General features: G+C 38.7%; 1 protein-coding gene and 1 long non-coding RNA gene across 7 annotated transcripts in view; both read right to left on the bottom strand.

Moving 5' to 3' along the window:
- Positions 1 to 14274, bottom strand: part of LSAMP (limbic system-associated membrane protein) — a 628666-nt gene that overhangs the window by 569794 nt on the left and 44598 nt on the right.
- LOC110256529 overlaps positions 1 to 14274 on the bottom strand; it is a 54486-nt gene that overhangs the window by 16163 nt on the left and 24049 nt on the right. Inside the window, exon 1 of the long non-coding RNA XR_002338132.1 lies at positions 2549 to 14274. This exon is cut by the window's right edge and continues 24049 nt beyond it. This is a non-coding gene — a long non-coding RNA (uncharacterized LOC110256529). The remainder of the gene's footprint in view (positions 1 to 2548) is intronic.

The following is a 14274-nucleotide window of genomic DNA, read 5'->3' as shown; positions in this document are numbered from 1 at the left end:
ATATTTACCCTGTCTAGCTGCCACAGAGGGCACTGAATGGAACAAGTAGTTTAAAAGATAATGAATGAATGCCTTGGGACCTGTTTGGGGTGCGTATTGGTTTACTGGGGCTGCTACAACTAACAGACTGGTTAACTTAACAGAAATTTTCTTTATCACAGTTCTGGAGGCTAAAAGTCCAAAATCAAGGTGTTGGAAGGATTGGTTCGTCTAGGGGCTATGAGTGGAGGATCTGTTCCAGGCCTCTCTCTGTGGCTTATGCATGGCCAGCATCTCCCTATGTCCTCATATCATCCTTTCTGTACTTATCTGTATCCAAATGTCTTCTCCTTATAAGGATAACATTCCTTTTGGATTAGGACATACTCTAATGACCACATTTTAACTGACTACCTCGGCAACATATCCCCAAGTAAGGTCACATTCTGAAGTACTATTTTGGGTTTTTTTTTTAGGAGGGGACACAATTTAGCCCATAATCAGTGTTTTATATAAGCAAAGAAAGCCTTAGCAGTAGGTGATTTTATTAGGTATGTTATACTGATCTTTTTGAAATGTGAATTAAAGAAATCAAGCAAGGGATATTTATTATTATTGATGTTAATACTAAGACTACAACAAATAGATACCAATTGCTGAGTGCTTACCATAGGATTACCTTACATGTATTACCTTATTTAATCCTCAGAAGAATTTTGTGGAATTCTTAATATTCTTTTTCTCATTTTATAGATAAGGAAACTAACTCTGAGAGAGGTCCAGGGTCACATAGTTATTAGTAAAGCTGTAGGGGCAGGTTTATAATCCAGATCTAAAGCCCCTAGCACATAGTAAGTGCCAATAACACAATAGTTAGTTTAGTGTGGCAAAATAGTTTAGATAGCAAAAGAAGTGAGTTCTCAGAGAATTTTTCTCCAGTAAGTCTTATACTTAGCTACAGACTTAATTTTCCCAAAGTTCTGTTCCAATAAAAAAAAACAATCCTCACAATTTTACATTTCTTAACTTACATTTCAACTTTCTTGGGCAGACATTAAAGGGTAACTCAACCTTGCCACTCTTAATGCCCATTAACCCTCCACAGTATTGCCAGTACAACCATATCGTACGTATTCTTTTTTGCTTATCTAAAGTTCTGTCTTCCTTCCTGGAGCCTCCAGTTAATATGACCTAGGAAGTCTTTTTTTTTTTTTTTTTTTTTTTTGGCTTTTTGCTGTAACTTTTGTTTTGTTTTGTTTAATTACTCAATGAATTTTATTACTTTAATAGTTGTACAACAATCATCGCAACCCAATTTTATAGCATTTCCATCCCAGTACATCCTTCCACCCCCAACCTATATCATGTGGAAACCATAAGCTTTTTTGTTTTTTTGTTTTTTGTGGGGTTTTTTGGACTTTTTGCCTTTTCTAGGGCTGCTCCCGCAGCATATGGAGATTCCCAGGCTAGGGATCGAATCAGAGCTGTAGCCACTGGCCTACGCCAGAGCCACAGCAATGCGAGATCGGAGCCACACCTGTAACCTACACCACAGCTCACAGCAATGCCAGATCCTCAACCCACTCAGCAAGACCAGAGATCGAACCTGCAACCTCATGGTTCCTAGTCGGATTCGTTAACCACTGTGCCACGACAGGAACTCCAACCATAAGTTTTTTAAAGTCTGTGAGTCAGTATCTGTTTTGCAAAGAAGTTCACTGTGTCCTTTTTTTAGATTCCAGATGTAAGCGATAACATAGGATGTTGGTGTCTCACTGTAAAACTTAGTGTGGTAGTTTCTAGGTCCATCAAGTTGCTGCAAATGCCATTATTTTATTAAAATGGCTGAGTAATATTCTATTGTGTATATGTACCACATCTTCTTTATCCACTCCTCAGTCGATGGACATTTAGATTGTTTCCATGTCTTAGCTATTGTAGGAAGTCTTAATGGAAGAGGTAATATTTATACTAGATCATGAAGGCTGACTAGACTTTTAACAGGTGGAAGTTGGACCACTATAAGAAGGTAGGAAAACGTCCAAGAAGAATAGTCATGATAAAGAGGATGCCATAACAGAGTAAATATTACAGAAGCAGCAAGAAAACAAGTCAGGCTACATGACTAAGAAATTAGGAAGTTATTAGGAACATAACACATTGACTCTATTTTTCAGAATCTCAAGTAAACTTCTGGTAAATTCACTTGAAGTTAAAGGTAAAGGGACAGATGTCGAGTATTTTTTTTTCATTTAGCTTTTGATCCTCCATTACTCTTGCTATTTTATGTCTCTGGACAATTTACACTAACAGCTACCTCCATTGCCCAAAAGGCACCTTACTTTGCAATTGGCTGGATATAACAAAAGCACACTTCTATTTTTGTAAATCTTTTCTAAAGTGAAAATAAGGGCTCTTTTACTAAATGCTATCAGAGGGCTCTGGAGAAGAAGAGGCAGAGACAATATATACATGTGCATAGAACACATATATACATACACGCATGTGTGTGTGTGTGTATATACATATATACACATACAAACAAACACTATATAGGAGATCTTTTTACCTTTCTTACAAAGTGGTGGCCCAGAAACTGGGATAGGTTTTAATTTTCAGCTTCACTGTCTTCTTTCTCTGCTCCTGATCTCTAATAAACAAAGTAAAAAGATGAATGCATACAAAATTTTCTTTTGAACATGATGCCAAATTGATTTGGCAAAAGACAACTGTAGGTCTTTTACTGGTGCTAATGTTCACTGAGATCACAGCTCTGAAAGCTCTGAGCACAAGCACATAATGCAAGTAAATCAAGACTGACAGCAGTCATCTTTAAAAAAAAAACAAAAAACAAAACAAAAAAAAAAGGTAAGACCAATAGAAAACACATTGAGATGAAGAAATAGGAGGCCAGGCCAGATAAGAGCTGCTCTTGTGAATTTCCAGGATAGGGTTGCTAGGCAATAGCCAGAGGAACCAGTCAAGGGACCCAAGTTCTAATTGCAGATGTTACATTCCAGTCTTGCAGAGATGGTAAGAGGTTTTCAACAAACAGGATGCTGAGACTTCTCTCCTGACCTTGGGCCAAGACAATCTGCTTTTTAACTGGAGGCAACTGTAATCCATTCAGTGAACAGATGGTATAGAGGAAAAAATGCAAACACAGTCTCTCTAGTATCTATTCCAAAAGCTAGCCAACTTCCAGCTGTGGTAGGATAAGCAAGGATGATAAAGGTCCTAGTGGGTAGGGGAGGGTTTACCCTAGTAGGCAAAAGAGTAGAAAAGATACTTTCTAACACTGAGGGACAAAAGGCAGAGAGGTCTGCTTTGGTTACCATGATGCTGGATAAATTCACATTGTAATCACTTTTATATCAATTATATTTCATAACTCTTCTAGATTATTCATGATTTCTGCCTTTACTTTTTTATTTTATGATTTTTATTTTTTCCATTATAGTTGATTTACAGTGTTCTGTCAATTTCTATTGTACAGAAAAGTGACCCAGTCATATACGTATATATTAGAAACAAGAGCAGCTCAGCAGACAAGACCCACATTATCCTCCATCATGTTCCATATTTGTATACATTCATCTTTTTACTTTGTTTATTAGAGATCAGGAGCAGAGAAAGAAGACAGTGAAGCTGAAAATTAAAAACTTTCCCAGTTTATGGGCCACCACTTTGTAAGAAAGGTAAAAAGATCTCCTATATAGTGTTTGTGTATGTATATGTGTGTGTGTGTGTGTGTGTGTGTGTGTGTGTGTGTGTGTGTGTGTGTGTATTCTATGCACATGTATTTATTCTGTCTCTGCCTCTTCTTCTCCAGAGGATGGAGGATAATGTGAGTCCTTAAGAGTTTTCTATATATAGGATCATGTCATCTGCGTACAGTGACAATTTTACCTCTTCTCTTCCAGTTTAGATTCCCTTTATTTCCTTTGTTTGTCTGACTGCTTTGGCTAGGACTTCTGATACTATGTTGAATAAAAGGTGTGAGAGTGGGCATCCATGTCTTGTTCCAGATTTTAGCAGGGAGGCTTTTGGCTTTTCTCCATTGAGTATTATATTTGCTGTGCGTTTGTCATAAATGACTTTTATTATGTTAAGGCATGTTCCTGCTATATCCACTTTGGTAAGAGTTTTTATCATGGATGGATGTTGGAGTTTGTCAAATGCTTTTTCTGCATCTATTGAGATGATCACGTGGTTTCTTGAGTTCTGCCTTTGAAACAGTCCTTTGTCTGGTCCAAATTATACATTCTTTGTCTCTCTGAATATAACAAAACATTTCATCATTATTTATTTTTCATTTCCTCTTCACATTAAACAACTGAAAGCCAGAAACTGCACTGCCAATGTTTGGTCATATGATTCACAAATACAAGACAGGATCACAAGAAAGGACTCAGCAAGAAGAAACCCTTCCCTTGACATAATCAGGAGGGAAACATACAAGCAAGTGTGAATGTCCATGTCCATGAAATGTCCAGTGATGGGACAGTGTCAGCTTTGCACATATTAATATGTATTCTGTGTTGATATTTGCTACTGATTTCTCAACCTAGAAAGTGTTGACCATCAAAATAAGTACTACTAATTCTATGAAAATTTTATTAAAGTACTAAAAAAGGGATTTCAGGCACAATATAAACTCTAATTAATAAGAGAAGAGTGTGGAAGTCTCAACTCCAAGCAGCAAGCATTCCCACAACTGATTATTACTGCTATATCCTGTCTAAACAAAAAGTGATAGTTTTAACTGAAGCATTATTTATAATAAACAGACCAAATATCCACTGGTGTGGATCAATGGAGATTTTTACGCCAAGTGGAAACTTGGACTTACTTACCTCGAAAGAATCCTCCAAGTCAAATATTCCATGTGTTTCCTACATACAATTTTTTGATACACATTTCGTTGCATTCAGCAGCATTCACTGATAATAACCATATACCAGACATATCTCAAGGATTCTAGGTTTTCAAAATAAATAAAAATGTAAATAACATAAGTAAGCAATCATACAAATTAAAAATTATAATTCAGCTGGATATGTCCTATGTTAGAGATTAAAGGTGCCACAGTTTTATGATGAAATAAGTGTCAATTCCTCCAAGTTCAGTTACAGAAGACTTCACACAGAAAGTAAAGCTTGAATAGGATCTTCAAATATTGGGCAAGAGTTTATCAGCCCATCAAAGGGAAGAGGTTATTTAAGGGCATTCAGAGAGGGGAAGCCTTGTACAAAAGTAAGGAAACATTAACAGTATGGTGCATTTGAGATAATGGAAGCAGTCCTATAAAGCTGAAAAGGAATAGAAGAGGCAAATTGGGAAGAAAAGCAAGGTCCATGCTAAGAAGTTACAACAATATCCGTATTTTACAGGCAACAGGGAGCCTATGAAGTGTCATGCCCTCTGCGGTAGATTCTGTCTGTGTGCTCTCTGCCCATATCCCTTCGTATCTCCTACCATTTTCATGAATATTGTCTTCCAATGAGGTGTAGTTAGAACACCTAGCACCCAAGAATCTTTGTCAGTGGACTGTCCTCAAGCTGCTAGATGTTTTGTTGCCTAAAAACATAGAGCTCTTCAAGTGCCCAGGAATTTGTGTTCCCCCAGTGAAAGTGTTAACCAGTAATTCTAGCTGCTGGAATAGAAACATTCAGGCCCTCTTGTTACAGTCAGGACAATTTGGAGGGATGACATACCCACCGTGAGATTCTGCATTACACTGTACTCTCATTTGTGATTCTTGTCCTCCAATACCCACTTTCCTTCTTCTCTACTGGTTTTTCCTGTGAATGTTTCCCGTTAAGTCATCATGACACAATTACTCATTTCAGGATCTACTTTTGGGGGATTCCAATCTAAGATACCCTTTTAACTAACTAATTAATCAATTAATTAATTTTATGGCCTCACTCACAGCATATGGAAGTTCCTGGGCCAGGGATTGAACCCAAGCCACAGCTGTGACCAAAGCTGCAGCTTCGGCAACAACGAAAACTGAGACGAGTTGGGACTCAGAGCCGCATTTCCACAGTGACCTGAGCCACTGCAGTTGGATTCCTAACCCACTGTGCCATGCAGCAAACTTCCACTTTTAATTTGTAGCTGTGAGGTTTATTTATTTCTTTTCTTTTCTTTCTTTCTTTTTTTTTTTTTTTTTTTTTTTTTAGGTCTGTACCCATGACATATGGAAGTTCCTAGGCTGGGGGTCGAATCAGAGCTACAGCTGCCAGCCTAAGCTAGAGCCACAGCAAAATGGGATCTGAGCCACATCTGCAACCTTCCCCACGGCTCATGACAATGCTGGATCCCTGACCCACTGAGCAGTTCAGGGATCAGACTTACATCCTCATGGGATACTAGTCGGAATCATTTCTACTGCCCCACAATGGGAATTCCTTAGCTGTGTGTCATTAAAGTGAATCTGCCGAGAAATTGGCTCATTGACAAACTAAATATAAAGCCATGAGGAAATGGGAAATCTGTTTCTAATTAGTTTAAGGTGTACTGCAACGTTGGTAGCATGAAGAATAGATGAGATGATGGAGCAGCAAGGAAGAGAGGATTTAGTTGTTTTATGTGCACTGGAGTGCTGTTTTATGATTGTGTCCTGGGTTGGAACTGATGCTATTATGCTGGAGAACTAGTGAATTTGGTCCTCTGACTCCAGATGCTTCAGGCGCTACATACACAAATATTTTTGTTTCCTTTCCATATTCCTCTCTTTATTGGGGAAAGTTCATTTTAATCCCATATATATATCAGGTTAGAGGACAATAAAATAAGAGAGAACCTCATTAGAGAGTAGCAAATGTCTGTCCAGGGTCTGTGGTTAACAGTAGCATCTCCCAGGTCCAAACTCACTCTTTAACTTACAGTTTTTTCACTGTAAGCCAGAAAAGGCTCTAGTTCCTCAAGCATGAGAAGCAACTAAATGATATTTATTTATTTATTTAGTATTTTAGGACTGCACCTGAAGTATATGGAAGTTCCCATGCTAGGCATTGAATTGGAGCTGCAATTGCCAGCCTACACCACAGTCACAGCAATGGGAGATCCAAGCCATGTCTGTGACCTTCACCCCAACTCATAGCAACACCGGATCTTTACCCACTGAGTGAGGCCAGAGATTGAACCTATTTCCTCATGGATACTAGTCAGGTTCATTTCTGCTGAGCCACAAGGGGAGCTCCCAATAATTAATTGTTGATGTATATGTACATTATCCATGATAACAATAATAACATGGAGAATAATAATCACAGAGTCCATTAGTGCACATAAATCCTGTGTTCCCTCTGCTACTCCCGGCCTGGAGCCCATGACCAGTTGTGTCAATACACCTAGGGCTTTAGTAATGTTCTCTCCTGAAAAATGACACCTTGTCCCCCCAACCTTCCCCCCAACACAAATGCTTCCGTATAACGGATGCCAGCTTGCTGTAATTTTGACTCATTAAAGCATGATTCAGACCAGCCCATCATTATGCTCACTTTCTAATTACCAGGACTGGACACTTTTAGACAGAAAGAAAAACCACACACTGAGATCTTTGATGCTTGATATTGACTGACTTTTTATTCTGGTCGTGATTTGTTCTTCCTTACAATTCCTCACCCCATTCTAGCTTCCTCAGTTTTTATATATATATGTTTTTTCTTCCAATTCCACAGCAAGAAGACATAATGCCTCAGCAAGATTTAATATGTAAAATCTTTCCCCCTTATTCCTCATCCTTTCCTTTATCATTAGCTCTTTTAAGCCCAGTAGCTGCTAACAGTTGACTTAGCAAAGAGATCTCAAATCCACTTATTTCCAAATATTATTGAGAGCTATGTCCCAGCTTCCTACCAAGCAGACCATCTCTGTCCTTTCTTCTCACTTCTACTGTTCCTTTCCTCTTTACAGTCACGATTTCCCTCTATTGTCTATTTCTTCTGTTACTCGTTCTTTTCTTCTTTTTACACTCACTTTTACCCTGTTTCACATGTAGTGACTTGTACATTCATTTCCTCTCCTGAAAATAAAATAAGAACTTCAAAGAGGCATGAATGATCTCTCCTGTTTTAATAATTAAAGATGAATCCTCCACAAAGCTTGCTGTGCTGTTCCCAGTGTTCGCATTAGATCAGAAACGGCATTTTTTAGCCCCCAAAGAAATATATCAGAGTAGTTCCCACCCTGAAATATATGGCACGAAGCCCAGCTTTTCCCTGGAACCAGAGTGTTACCAATGGGTCTGTTTCAAAGTAAGTGTAGTCAGAATATGGGCAGGAGGATTTGATAGTGTTTGATAATTCACAATTTAACAGCTAAGGAAAGGCGGCTTATTATTAAATGCAAATAAAACGAAATGAAGTCCAGCTGTCTGGGTGCAGATAGAAATTACACAAAGCCTATAAGCCACTCTGGAGATCTTAACTACTCGACAGAACAGAGCTCCGGGAGCTGGCAGCAAGCACAAATCCCTTCTTTGAAGGGGCCTGCACCCTGTATTATCTCCGGAGAAAGACTCGGATTATACAGTCAGCTTGGAAAACTAAGGTGTGACTAGAAGCAGGGCAAGCACAGCCACTTCATGGAAGGCAAACATGTTTCGAGTTTTAACCTCCATAGTTCCTATTGTTACCTTCTCTTTCTGCAGGATGGTTTTTACTGGCCAATAGAAAACTGCCAATTTTCTTATAGGGTAGAAAGACAGATTGCCTAGAGCTAAAAGATACACATTATCCCAGACTACCCAAATTCATAACATTAATATAACTGCTTCCAAATGATCAAAAGTGCAAACCTGGGAACATGATAATAATTTCACATAAATTGTACATATATAGATCAATTAGATCTATTTCTATTTTAAAACAATGAAAGTACTTCACACCTATGAAATTAGACATCTTTTCCTATCAGTTCGGCTTCAGGCTTCTGATGGACAATATTTTAGAGGAAATATCAAAGCTGGATCTGCAGAACTGATTAACTTCAAGATGGCGGCAGGTTTCATTTACTGAAAACAATGTATTGCATATGTTACTTGCTAATTCAGAAAACTCTAGGGATACTTCTTGCCAGGTCAAATTAACATCCCTTCTTCAGCAATTCTACACTGTGTGGCCTAATTTGGGATTTCTATACATACATCCCACACAGATGGGAAGATCTCATCTGTGTTTCAAGAGTTTTGTGTTGTTCTCACTTTGTACCTTCTGGGCCTGGGATACCTCTCCCCCCTTTGTAATCAGTGAAATTTAACACATGCTTCCAAGCTACTTCAAATCTCGACTTCTCACCAGACCTTTCCCTAAATGTACACTTCTCTGAGGGATTACTGTACCTCCTACACCAGCACTCATTTTGATACCCACACTTTATAGATATATTACATCTACTACTTTACATTATTTGTTAATTACTTTTATGTATCTAACATGCCCAGTCAGTAGAGCACACATTTCTAGAAAGCAAAGATGGTATTTTAGAGCTACTTTCTATTTCCTGTAATATCTATTACCACATTCAACAAATCTCCATCCTGAACAGCTCCCACTGGACCCTAGACTTCTTTATACATCCATCTACTCAACATCTCCCCTTGGAAATCTCTAACAGGTAATCTAACTTACTATATCTAAAACAAAACTCCCCATCTTTTCCCTCTAAAATTTGCCCCTCACATAATTTTCTTTTTCTCAACTTTTGGAAGCTCCATTCTTTTGGTTGTTCATGCTGAAACACCTTGGATTCATCTTTCTGTCATTGTCCATCTCTAATTCATCATGAAATCATATCACTTCTATCATCAGAACAATTCCAAAATGTGATCACTTATTCTGCTTCCATTGCTATCACTTTTGCCAAGCCACCATCATCCTTCTCCTATTACAATACTCTTACACAATATGTGAATGAACTGGTCTCCTTGCTTCCATCCTGCATGCATCAATCCATTCTCAACATAAGAGCCAGGAGGGCCTTTGGAAACATAAGTCAGGTCACGCCTTTCATCTTCTCAAATCCCTCCAATGGCCTCACACTTTAGAGTTAACATCAAAGTCTTAACAGGGTAAGTACACAACTCTGAACAGTGACCTATAAAGCCCTATAGACCATTATCTCTTTATCTCCTCTTTCCACCACTCCCTGCATTACAGCGCACTGGCCTCCTTGCCTCCTGGAATACTCCACAAAAACTCATTACCTCAGGGTATTTTCCTTTGCTGTCCCTTCAGCCTGGAGTGCTTTTCTCTATTTAAATTGCACCTACAAACTCCTTTGGCGATACACCTTTGGATAAACCTTTCCACTTAATTTTTGTTCTCCAGAGTACTTATCACTACCTAACATTCTAAAATATTACTTATTTATCTCTATTATTGTCTATCTCCCTCCACTAGAACATAAATATTTTGTGGGTAGGTATTTCTGTGTGTTCTGTTCACTGCTCTATTGCCCACTGCCAGAATATTTCCAGTCCAGAAGTGAATGCTCAATTATTATTTTGATGAAGACATGAATAAATGATTGAGAATGAACAAGAAGGAAATAAGGTCTCACTAAGAGTAAAGTATAAAATAAATGGAAATTGCTCTGAAAAAAATTTCAGAGAAAGGCACTACTCAAAGAAAGTGCATTTCTCCTCTGGCATAGATAGTTGTATGTGCCTCGCTCCAGGTCAAACTCAGACACTGGTTACATACATAACCACAGGAAAGGTCTGAAACTCTTTTTGCCTTGGGTACACACACACCTTTAAACTTGCTCTGATGCTTGCCTTTGACCTGAGGGCTTTATATGTTATTTTGTAAATTTCCCTCATCCTTTCTTCTCTGTGAATATTTAGGTTCTAAAATAGATTTGGCTATCTATCTCTTTATTCTATAACCTGGTTGTGGAAATATGATACAGGATTGGTAAATAAAATAATCTTTATTATTCCAAACTTTACAATCCAATGCAAAAAAAAGTAAAGAACTATAAACCATACATTTAAAACATAAAGACATATTTAGCCTTTATAATACTACATTTTAATCCTGAGCTTGACAATTATATACTTAATATAATAACACTGACTCATTCATAGTATTTGCTCAGTAGATGTTCGTTTAACAAAAAGACAGTTAAGGAAAAAAACTTAGCACAGAGAATGTGTGCTCATTCAGGAGGCGATAAATGAGGAGAAGGAGAGGGAAGATGTTACAAGATGACCACGTGTGATCAGAGACCATGTGTCTCTTACTGAGTTTCCTCATTATCTCACATGGCTTGCGGAAGGACAGAGGGATTTAAGAACTTTTGTTTATATTAAAGAGAGAGAGAGAGATGTCCCATGGACCATATAATCCCTAGGCTACATAGGAAAATCACCAAAAGAATTAATGTGTTTGGAGAAACTTTAGAAATACACACTTAAGAAGAGTGAAGGATATTTGGTAACTGCTAGAATCAGAGAAGAGATCTTTAATTTAGAAGGTAAGCATCTTGAATATCATCTCAGCATAAAAGGACTATTCATGTTTTAAAGTACCTATATGCCAGCCTCTGGACTAAATGTAGAGATGAATAAAACATCACTGTGCTCAAGGAATTTGCAGCCTTTAAAGGGAGAAACATAGTGAAATAAATGAATCCAACAGACAGTGTTGAGTGTATACGGGTTACGTAACCAAGACCACTGGTGGGTCAGGGGAGGCTGAAGGAGTAAAAGCTGGGATTAAGACTGAAGGAAGAGTTGGAGTTAGTAGACAGAGTAAGGGTTGGAAAAAGAACGATGAAAGAGAAAACTATACATTGGAGGACATGGAGGAAGGTCAGTGTAGTTGAATTTCAAGTGGATTGGAAAGCAAGAGGAAGGCAGAGGGGAAAGAAGAAAGTAAGAGAAGATAATTTAAAATGAGACTGGGGGACTCCCCATCGTGGCTCAGCGGACGAATCCAACTAGTATCCATGGCGATGTGGGTTCAATCCCTGGCCTCACTCAGTGGGTTAAGGATCCAGCATTGCCTAGAGCTGTGATGTAGGTCACAGATGCAGCATGGATCTGGCGTTGCTGTGGCTGTGGCATAGGTCAGCAGCTATAGCTTCAATTTAATCCCTAGCCTGGGAACTTCAATATGCTGTGGGTGCAGCCTTAAAAAATAAATAAATAAATAAATAAATAAATAAATAAAATAAAATAAAATGAGACTGGGGAAGTAGACAAGTAAGGGCAAGATTACAAAGGATTTGTTTGCCTTTGGGAGAAAGTCTAATTTTATTCTAAGAATAATAGGGAGCAACTGAAGTATTATTATAAGAAAAGCAATGATATAATTAAAGTAGAATCTGCACTTAGAAAGCTCTGCCTACGGCATGCAGAAAAGACAAGAAAGACAATGCTGAACATTGAATCCTGTTGGAGGCTCTTTCAATGACACAAGCAAGAAACAGCACAGGCCTGAGTCAGGGCAGTGATGATGTGGAGGAAAACAAGAGGGGCAGATCTGAGAGATGTTAAAGAAATGAATTTGGGGAAACACTGCAGAAAACATCATAAAAAAGAAGAAAGGTAATGAGGCAAAATGGTTAAGATCAGATGGAGAGAAGCGGTACTAGAAATGGGCAATCCATGGAGTTCCCATCATGGCACAGCAGAAACGAACATGACTAGGAACCATGAGGTTGTGGGTTTGATCCCTGGCCTCGCTCAGTGGGTTAAGGATCTGGCGTTCCCACGAGGTGTGGTGTAGGTCACAGATGTGGTTTGGATCTGGTGTTGCTGTGGCTGTGGTGTAGGCCAGCTGCTATAGCTTTGATTTGACCCTAAGCCTGGGAACCTCCATATGCTGCAGGTATTGCCCTAAAAAAAAAAAAAAAAAAAAAAAAAAAAAAAATCATTAATAAACTAAAATAATAAAATAAACAAAAAAATAGAAATGGGCAAACCAGTAAAACCACAGACAAGAATTAGTAACAAAACAGGGGCTTTGTCAATACAGAGGGAAAAAAAACCTGCTGGCTATGAGAAATATGGTGCCTGGGTCTTCCCTTCTAACTCTGTTGGTTGAAGTTACATTGCTCTGTGGAGTCAGGGAGAGAAAGAATCCCTTCTGATCCGCACATGTAGACTTCACTGAGCAAAAGCTAATTACCATAGCCCAAAGTCTACATGAACTACCCACTCTGACATCTCATTGACCTTCATGTCTTGGGATCATTTATGTAGAAAGAACTGGCAAGATATGGCAAGAGACTATGTATTTAGAGTGCTGGATGTACATGTTCCTTGATGGCCAGAAGCGAGGAAAGGAAATAGAAGAGCGAAGAAAAGATGCAAAATCAGAGCAGTAAAGCTGAATTCTGGCTCAAATCATTTTCTATGCTTCATTCCTTCTGAACTACTGAGGAAAATCTGTGGACTGACGATTAAGGCTAGACTAATACTTTTCACAACTTGCAAAAGAGCTCTTCAATTTCTCTGCTTTCCCCATATATTCCAGAAGAAACTAGCTGGCTAATTTATTTTGTTCTTACTTGGCACTGCTGGTATATAATCTTCTGATGAGATTTCCCTTTCTCCCAACAGCCTACTTCAGTTTGGAGGTGTGTCAACATTTGGCATTGTCATTAAGCATCCTTAAAAGTTGCATGTTCTTTCATGCCTGGCTTGCCAACATCAGCACCACTTTTAGCCACTTCTGACCTTGTTTTTTTAATTAATTTATTTATTTATTGGTCTTTTTGTCTTTTAAGGTCACACCCGAGGCATACAGAGGTTCCCAGCCTAGCAGTTGAATCAGAGTTGAGGCCTCTGGCCTACATCAGAGCCACAGCAATGCTGGACCCAAGCTGTGTCTGCAACCTACCCCACAGCTCACAGCAACAGTGGATCCTTAACCCACTGAGTGAGGCCAGGGATCAAACCTGCGTCCTCATGGATGCTTTTCGGGTTCACTAACTGCTGAGCCAGGACTGGAACTCCCCTTGTTTCTTTTAGGCACTACTTTTTTTCTGAGTGCATTTTTTTTCATGTTCCACTTTTGACTCTTTTCTTAGTAATTTATTTGCTTTTCTTTAGATCTCTATGATGGCTGATCCCATTGCTATAGTCACCTATGTACAAATGTCATGAGATGGACCTATAAGCAAATAATGTCCCATCTCCTCACCCTCACCTTTAGAATGGAATTATGTGCTTTCTAAATAGGTCCCCCAAAGGAAGGTTCAGTGATGGCAGTGCTGTAGTTCTGCTCTAGCCTTGTATTTTCCAACGCTGGCTTACAGAATATCTGGGACATG

Source organism: Sus scrofa, chromosome 13 (genome assembly GCF_000003025.6).
Source record: "Sus scrofa isolate TJ Tabasco breed Duroc chromosome 13, Sscrofa11.1, whole genome shotgun sequence".
Lineage (NCBI taxonomy): Eukaryota > Metazoa > Chordata > Mammalia > Artiodactyla > Suidae > Sus > Sus scrofa.
This window is presented reverse-complemented; position numbering and strand designations above follow the sequence as displayed.